The sequence below is a fragment of the Nelumbo lutea genome, chromosome 4 (genome assembly GCF_056320005.1).
Source record: "Nelumbo lutea isolate HS-2025 chromosome 4, American lotus-T2T, whole genome shotgun sequence".
Lineage (NCBI taxonomy): Eukaryota > Viridiplantae > Streptophyta > Magnoliopsida > Proteales > Nelumbonaceae > Nelumbo > Nelumbo lutea.
In genome coordinates this window covers 72613829-72623508 of record NC_142687.1, presented here as the reverse complement: position 1 = coordinate 72623508, position 9680 = coordinate 72613829, and the positions used below count along the sequence as shown (strand labels likewise).

Sequence of the window (9680 nt, the reverse complement as noted above, 5' to 3'; positions counted from 1 at the left end):
GAGATAGAAGAACCGTCACTCATGCATAGGATGAACATGCGCTTGAGAGAGGCTGTTCATGACCTTGGGGTTTCACCAAACCAAGGCTCAATCATGATTTATTCGAATGATCCAAATTGATAGATTGCTGAATTCTGAGATTGACATTTACTGCTTACTCTTCTAACCTGAATTGAAGGCAATTGGACCAATGATTTAGATAGATTTTAATTTAGGATTTCTTAGCTTTCATTAGAGTTTTGATTTATTTGTTGATCAGATAAGAAGTGTTCAATTTAGTATTGGTAATTGTTTCCTAAATCCTCGTGGGAACGATACTTCACTCATTACTTTATTACTTGAACGGCTAGTGCACTTGCTAGTGTCACAATGAGCCACACATCAAGTTTTTGGCACCGTTGCCGGGGATTTAGAGAAGCAATATTAGGAAACATTGAGCATTCTTAATCTGATCTCATTCAGCATTTCATTCATAGTTGGGTTAATTTGCTAACTTTTTCATTTCAGCTTGGACTGCAACTGCTGTACTACTGTAGTTATGTTTCTTCTTTCTTAAGTAGATTACTTTTTTTTTTGGTTTCAGTTTCATTTTAATAAAGGCATGTTTGATTTCTATTCAATCTTGGTGTTGTTCCCTTCAAAAAGAAAAAAAAAAAAGAAAAAATTCACATAAACATGAGTATTGCAGATCTGAGTTGCATTCGGCACTCAGATCAGCAGATTTCAGATCTGCAGCACTCAGCCGAAAAGAGTTGCTTGTGTTTCAGACTTTATTTTTTTTCTTTCTTTCATTACAAAAAGAAAAAAAAAACAAATTAAAAAAAAAAAAAGGGGAGATCTTTTGAACAACAAGAGGAGCAATTGAGAATTCGGATCAGAACTCAGATCTGAGTTCAGATCTGAATTCTGCTATTGCAGATCTGCAACAGTTCAGATCTGAGTTCCTCTGAACTCAGACCTGAACTGATGAAATTTTGAGGGGAATTGGGTGTCATCACCACCCCAATTCACCCTAGGGCACTTCTGCTATTCCCCAAAAACAATTTGGTAGCAATAACTGAAGGTAAGGCAATTGAGAATTCAGATCCAAACTCAGACTTGAGTTCAGATCTGAATTCTGCTGTTACAGATCTGCTCAGTTCAGATCTGAATTCCTCTGAACTCAGATCTGAACCGATGCAAGTTTGAGGTGAATTAGGTGCCATCACTACCCCAATCCACCCTATGATACATCCAACCTGCCTCAAGGGTGAATGGATAGCAAGGAATGAGAGAAATTCAAATCTGAAATGCAGTTGATATGATGTGAGGACTGAACTGATACAGAGCATACTATGAATTCTGGGTGGACTGAATTCTTGGCTTTACCCACTTGTAACCGAGCTACATTAGCTAAGGAGGTGTATGTTTGGATTGAATAATTGTTATGCCTCAGATATTTAAGAAAAATTAGCACTTTCCAAGTATTTCTTTTAGCATTCAGATCTGTAGCAGGGCTGCTATAGTGCAATAGTTAGTAGACCTGATTTCAGATTTCTACAAAAGTTGTATGGGCCGAATAGCTTGCAATACCAAACATTGCAGACCCAATTTTCAGGTCTTAGCAAGTGTTTGATATGCATCAGCTATACAGGTTTGAGCTTCAATTGTAGAGTTTAAAATCTTTAACCCAAGTCTAACTCAGGACTGGTTTTAGTTTATTTCAGATCCTTTAAAATTTTTTTTTTCAGATCAGATCTGATTTCAGCCCTAAAGCATCACAGAATTGATTCCAACCTTAATGGATGTATATTGTAGTGTATACCAATGAGTGTGTATGAGATATCCAGCTCAGATCTGAATTATTATTTATTAATTTCTCTAGACTAACAATACCAAAGACTTGTAGATCTGAAATCAGATCTAAATTGGGTCTGAATTCAGATGTTGCAATCGATGGATGTAGATAAAGGAACCTTGAATAAGATGATTGGTTTAAATCTGATTTTAGTATAATCGGCTTCATTTATTCATGATAGGATGTAGGTTTTGTATTCCAATAATTCACTTTACATTTTCAGTGTGATAGGATTAGTTATTTATTTTCTTTTGTGAATATTGGCATTTTTATTGCTTTGACTTTAACAGTTTATGAGAAGCAGACCTGAACTGGAAGAGATCCTTTACGACCCGGAGATTGAACAGACTCTCCGTGTCCATTTGAGAGCTGCTAAGCAAGTCAGACAAGAAGCACAAGAAATGGCTGAACAAAGAACTATGATGGATTATGCCAAGCCTACCCTCACCGGGACTGTCTCCAGCATTATCAGGCCAACTATTGCTGCCAATAACTTTGAAATTAAACCGGCCATAATCCAAATGATACAAAATACGGTTCAGTTTTGTGGTATGGCCCATGAGGATCCGAATGCCCATATTGCTAACTTCTTGGAAATCTATGACACCTTCAAACACAATGGGGTAAGTGATGATGCCATCCGGCTGAGGTTATTCCCATTTTCTTTGAAGGATAAAGCCAAAGCTTGGTTGAACTCATTACCGGCAGGATCTATAGCCACATGGGACGAAATGGCCAGCCGTTTTCTCTCTAAATATTTTCCCCCTTCTAAAACTGCTAAAATGAGGAATGACATCACTACTTTTTTCCAGCAAGAGGGGGAATCTTTATATGAGTCATGGGAACGATACAAGGAGCTGTTAAGGAGAGTTCCTCACCATGGCCTCCCCATTTGGCTGCAAGTGCAGACTTTCTATAATGGTCTTACTGACTCAAATAAGACCATATTAGATGCTACAGCCAGAGGATCCATAAATAATAAAACTCCTGAGGTTGCCCATGCACTTATTGAGGAAATGGCAGCCAACAATTATCAATGGCATTCGGAAAGGACTCAAACTAGGAAGGAACAAGGCTTGTATAATGTTGACACTTATACAGCACTAGCTGCACAAATAGGAGCACTCAGTAAAAAAATAGATGAAATGCAGATAGCTGCCATGCATGTGCAGCCTCTTAATTGTGAATTGTGTGGGGGAGGCCACATCAGTACAGACTGCCAAGTTGGCAATCAGTTCAGACCATCTACTGAACAAGTTGACTATGTCAGCAATTCGTCAAGACAGCAGGGTTACCAGAGTCACCATACTTTTCATCCAGGATGGAGGGGACATTCAAACCAGTCCTGGCCAAATCAGCATATTTCCAAGCCGTTCCACCAGACTTATCATCAGCCTGAACCGAAATCCAATTTGGAGGAACTGATGACAAAATTTATAGCAGGTGCAGAAACTAGGTTCCAGAACCAGGAAGCCTCAATCAAAAACCTGGAAAACCAAGTGGGGCAATTGGCACAATTAATCTCTTCCAGACTGCCGGGAACTCTTCCAAGCAACACTGAAGTGAATCCACGAGAGCAGGTGCAAGCTATTACCTTAAGAAGTGGAAAAGAGTTGCCTGAGGTAGAAAAGAAGAATTGGGCTGAACCCAAGGCAGAAACAAGCCTTGGAACCAGACAACAGAAGACGGAACAACCAGAAGCACAACAAGGGATCCACCAACAACCACAAGTTCCATTCCCTAACAGGCTGAAGCAACAAAAATTGGAGAAGGAATTTGGTAAGTTTCCTGAAATATTTAAAAGTTTACATATTAATATTCCTTTTGCTGATGTTTTAGCCCAGATGCCACACTATGCAAGGTTTTTGAAGGAATTATTGGCAAACAAAAGGAAACTGGGAGATGTGGCTACAGTTGCATTAAATGAGGAATGTTCTGCTATCCTTCTGAACAAGCTGCCTCAGAAACTCAAAGATCCAGGGAGTTTCACTATTCCTTGTACCATTGGCAGTTTAAAAATTGAAAAAGCTTTATGTGACCTGGGAGCTAGCATCAATTTAATGCCATATTCTATCTTCAAGAAATTGGGGTTGAATGAACCCCAACCCACTAGAGTGGCAATACAATTGGCTGATAGATCCATTAGACATCCTAGGGGGATCATAAAAGATGTGTTAGTTAAAGTTGACAAATTCATTTTTCCAGTTGATTTCATTGTGTTAGACATGCAAGAAGATGTGGAGGTCCCGCTTATCCTAGGGAAACCTTTCCTGGCTACCGGGAAAGCAATGATTGATGTCCAACAAGGACAACTCAGCCTTAGGATACAAGATGAGGAGATAATTTTTAAAATGTCTGATGCTATGAAACATGCACCCTCTAGTGATGATTCTTGTTTTATGATTGATGCCATTGAATTGACAATTGATGAATGCTTCCAAGTAAGTAGAATAACTGATCCTCTTGAACTCTGCCTCCAGCAGGGAGAACTTGAAGAAGCAGAAAATGAAAAAATAAACCTCATGATAGCATACATGAACGATAAGCCTCAATTCAAGGGAAAGGGGTTTCTTAAATTAGAGAACTTATTTAAATTGCCCGGACCATCAGGTAAGCCATCACCCCAAGAACCCCCCACCCTTGAACTGAAGCAATTACCATCCAATTTAGAGTATGCTTTCCTTGAGGAACCATCAGATCTCCCCGTGATAATTTCCGCAGCACTGAATCCCTTACAAAGAGAAAAATTATTAAGAGTGCTGCGGGAACACAAGAATGCTATAGCTTGGAAGGTAGAAGATATCAAAGGCATTAATCCATCAATCTGCACTCACAGAATTTTGATGGAAGAGGACAGCAAGCCTTCCGTTCAGCCCCAAAGGCGCCTGAATCCCAACATGAAAGAAGTGGTAAAGGCTGAAATAATTAAGTTGTTAGATGCTGGGATCATTTATCCTATTTCTGATAGTTCTTGGGTAAGCCCTGTGCAAGTTGTGCCCAAAAAAGGGGGTACGACTGTTGTTCCAAATGAGAAAAATGAACTCATCCCTACTAGAACCATTACCGAATGGCGTGTGTGTATTGACTATAGAAAATTAAATGAAGCCACCCGGAAGGACCATTTCCCTCTCCCATTTATGGATCAAATGTTGGAGAGGCTAGCCGGGCATGAGTATTATTGTTTCTTGGATGGATATTCAGGGTATAACCAGATACCAATTGCACCAGAAGATCAAGAAAAGACCACTTTTACTTGCCAATATGGAACCTTTGCATACCGAAGGATGCCCTTTGGGTTATGCAATGCCCCAGCAACCTTTCAGCGATGTATGATGTCTATATTTTCTGATATGGTTGAAAAATTTATTGAGATCTTCATGGATGATTTTTCAGTTTTTGGCTCTTCGTTTGATGCATGTTTGAATAATCTGGAACAGGTGCTTACTAGATGTAAAGAAACACATCTTGTGTTGAATTGGGAGAAATGTCATTTTATGGTGCAAGAAGGCATAGTGCTTGGACACAAGATCTCTCAAAGAGGTATAGAAGTCGACAAGGCCAAGGTGGAGGCAATTGAAAAATTACCAACCCCAACATCTGTTCGTTCTTTGAGAAGTTTCTTAGGACATGTCGGATTCTATAGAAGGTTTATTAAAGATTTTTCAAAAATTTCCAAGCCATTATCTACCTTGCTTCAGAAAGAAGTGCCTTTTGAATTTTCAACTGAATGTCTTCATGCTTTCAACATCTTGAAAGACAAATTGATCCATGCACCTATCATGGTAGCACCAGATTGGACCCTCCCATTTGAATTGATGTCTGATGCGAGTGATTTTGCTATAGGAGCTGTTTTAGGACAAAGAATGAACAAACATTTTCAGCCAATTTACTATGCTAGCAGAACCTTGACTGGACCCCAACTCAATTACACCACCACAGAAAAGGTGCTGTTAGCAGTAATATTTGCACTTGATAAGTTTCGTTCATATCTGATATTATCCAAGGTTGTTGTCCACACAGATCACTCGGCATTAAGGCACTTGCTTACCAAGCAAAACTCAAAACCAAGACTGATCAGGTGGATCCTTTTATTGCAAGAGTTTGACATTGAGATTAGAGACCTGAAGGGTGCTGCAAACCTGGCTGCTGACCATCTCTCCCGGTTGGACACGGTAAGCTCAAAAGAGGAGATAACCAGCAACATTCGAGAAGAATTTCCGGATGAGCAGTTGTACTCAATACAGAAATACTCATATCCTTGGTATGCTGATTTTGCTAATTATCTAGCTGCACAAGTCCTTCCTCCTAACCTTTCATATCAACAGTAAAAGAAATTCTTTTCTGATGTAAAATACTATCTGTGGGAGGAACCCTTTTTGTATAAATTGTGTGCAGATCAGATCATAAGGAGATGTGTCCCTGAGGAGGAGATGGAGTCGGTACTCCAATTTTGCCTTGATAAAGAAGCAGGAGGTCATTTTGGAGCAAGTCGCACTGCAGCCAAGGTTTTGCAATCAGGTTTTTATTGGCCCACACTCTTCAAAGATGCCCATCGGTATGTGTCCACATGTGACAAATGCCAAAGATCGGGAAACATTTCCCGAAGGAATGAAAAGCCCCTTTCCAATATTTTAATCTGTGAAATCTTTGATGTTTGGGGTATAGATTTCATGGGACCTTTCCCGAATTCTTTTGGGACTAAGTACATCCTCGTTGCAGTTGACTATGTATCCAAATGGGTAGAAGCCATGGCTTTACCCACAAATGACTCAAGAAGGGTAGTACACTTCCTAAAGAAGCTATTCTCCCGATTTGGCACTCCGCGAGCTATAATTAGTGATAGGGGAACTCACTTCTGCAATAGCCAATTTGAGAGGTTAATGCAGAAATATGGAATTACACATAAATTAGCTACCCCTTATCACCCTCAAACCAGTGGCCAAGTGGAGTTGGCTAACAGGAAACTCAAAAGAATTCTGGAAAAGACCGTAGCATCCGCCAGAAAAGATTGGTCCATCAAATTAGATGATGCATTATGGGCATACAGAACTGCATTTAAGACACCTATTGGCATGTCCCCCTACAGATTGGTCTTTGGTAAAGCATGCCATTTACCAGTTGAATTGGAACACAAGGCCTATTGGGCTCTTAAATTCTTAAATTTTGACATTCAGGCCACAGGGGCTAAAAGGCGGTTGCAATTGAATGAATTGGATGAATTCAGACTTACCACCTATGAGAATGCCAAAGTTTATAAAGAAAGAATAAAAAACTGGCATGATAAGAACTTGCTGAGACGGGACTTTTATGTAGGCCAACAGGTATTGTTATATAATTCCCGTCTCCGCTTGTTTCCAGGTAAGCTGAGATCCAGGTGGTCTGGACCCTTTACCATTTCACAGGTTTTTCCCCATGGGGCTATAGAACTCACCCACCCGGTTCAGGGCACGTTTAAAGTAAATGGTCAGCGCCTGAAACCATATTTAATGGGCAGTACTGTACCCCCTCCATCCACTGTTTATCTAGATAACCAATAATCTCTTATGCTTGCTCATGAACAAGTTAAGGAATCTTTTTGTCATTTATCTTTTTAGAATATTAGTTAGTAAAATAAAGATCTTTTTTCCAATTCTTTAAGGACTCAGTTCATCATTTTCTTTTCTTCAGTTTGCTCTAGCAAGTGTGACTCCCTAACACTACGAACATTGAGGACAATGTTCATCTCAAGTGTGGGGGAGTGAGCCCGAGGCTAGGGTATGGGGGTTGAAACCATGCACCTCATGCACCCCAACACACATATGCAGGCAATGACATCACAAAAAAAAAAAAAAAAAAAAAAAAAAAAAGACTGGAACCCCTCAAGTTCATTACTATTTATTTGATGATTTTTTTTAAGAAGGAATTCAATGAGTTGAGAGAGACTGATGTACTTGTTAAGTTTTTATTCTTGTGAATGACCCAATTTGATATATGCAGGAGAAAAGAGGAGCTGAATATGCCTTTCAGCATGACTAGCCCTAACTTCCTTCATGTGTATGGAAGCCCTTGATTTCATTGTTAATGGTCAAGAAAGCTAGTGCACATCTGAAGTGCTAATTCTTGAGGTTCAATAATTGCAAAAGAAGGACAAAAGCCCAAATTGACTCCGCTATTCTGAGATGAATAGTAAAACTAACAGCTTAGAACATGAGTCCTATTTACCTACCTCAAGCAAGTGACCAGTGTGAGATGGAGCATAAGATGCACTCACACCAAAAAAAAAAAAAAAAAAAAAAAAAAAAAGAAAGAGAAAAGTGTGAGATGGAGCATAAAATGCACTCACACCGAAAAGAAAAAAAAAGGTGAGATGGAGCATAAAATGCACTCACCCTTAGAAATAAGTAATTGTGGTGACAACCGAGGTTCAAAGGGGCACTCTAAAGTTGAACTCTCATTGAGATTTAATTACAGATGTGAAACTTAGTGAAATTTAATTATTAACCTTGACAATTAAGGAGCTGATTTATATATGAATTAGGAGTGAAGGCTAGACTATGATGAAATTCATATTCTCCTTTCCTCGGATCTGATACATATCTTAAATGGTAATTTACAAGAATAAGAGTTGAGCACTTACAAAAGTTCCCCGACTACTCAATGCATTTCTATCTTAAAAAGTTCACCAGGTAAATGGTGAGAACAGAAGGGGGGAATGTTTATGGCTGATGTCTTTGCTTGAGGACAAGCAAAAGCTTAAGTGTGGGGGTATTTGATGAACTTACAATTTATCTATAATTTTTGAGGACTTTAGCATGGATTTTTATGCCGGTTTTATTAATTTTTGCCTTAATTTAGCTTAATGCTAAGAATAGGTTCAGGGATAATCAATCCAAGAAAAGGAAGGAAAAAGGCAAGAAAAAAAGGTTCAGAAAGACCAATTTTAGTCCAGCCCGGTCGTGGAAGCAAGAGAGAGCACTTCGGCCCAAAAAGAGCAAGTGAATTCCTTGAGAAAACCCAAGAAAATAAAGCCTACCTATGAGGCGAATTCGGCCCAGCAAGGAAGGCCCATTTTTAACCCAAATAACAGCCTAGAGTGTAGCCCACATGAGCTCAAAAGCAAGCTAAGTTGTAGCCCAAATAGCAGCCCAAAGGGAGCTAGGGGCGGCAACTTCTAGGAGTTTCTTGAAGAGAAGGAGGGAGCACTCTAGAAGGTTCATGAGGGGTGTAATACACCCCATTCTAGAGGCTTCAAGAAGGGGCAAGAGCCCCCTTGAAAAACTATATAAGGAGGCCTCTAGGAGGGGAGAAAGTTGTTCAATTGCTTGAGAGGAAGGCTCTCCCACTCTTAGAGGTTCGGATACCTTGAGAGAAGAGAAGAGAAGAAGGCTAGGCGCAAGGAAGAAGAAGAAGAAGGGCTGAAGGAAGTTCAAGACAAGCAAGCTAGAAGAAGAAGGTGATTTTGAATTGAGGGTTTGTGATTCAAAGATCTTTTGTAATAAATCATTTGTAGTTTCATTCTCTTTTGATTTGAATTCAGTTTCTTTGTTATATTTTCTTTCTTCTTTCTCCTTGTTTCCATTCTTCCTTGATGTATTTCAGCTTGTAAAATTTCAGTTCAGCAATCTAATTCTTTTTGATTCATTCAAATGGTCATGTATTGTACTTGAAGTTTCTTGAATAAGGGTGTGATTGTAGAGTAATTCGGCCAACTAACCTTCAAAACTCAGATCTGAATTCTCAGATCTGAGATTGCAAGATCTGAATTGCTTGAAAGAGAATTCAGATCTGCAATTTTCAGATTGGGCGAATTAATCTACAGCTTGGAATTCCTAGAGTGCTTGAGAGAGACTCTAGGAATTCAGAT

The 9680-nt window shown here is 39.3% G+C and overlaps 1 non-coding gene across 1 annotated transcript; it reads right to left on the bottom strand.

The window, feature by feature from the left end:
• Positions 1-2616: 2616 nt before the first annotated feature.
• On the bottom strand, positions 2617-2723 carry LOC148861069 (small nucleolar RNA R71). The gene has a single exon (XR_016095222.1). It is a non-coding gene; the product is annotated as a small nucleolar RNA R71 (small nucleolar RNA).
• Positions 2724-9680: the final 6957 nt, after the last annotated feature.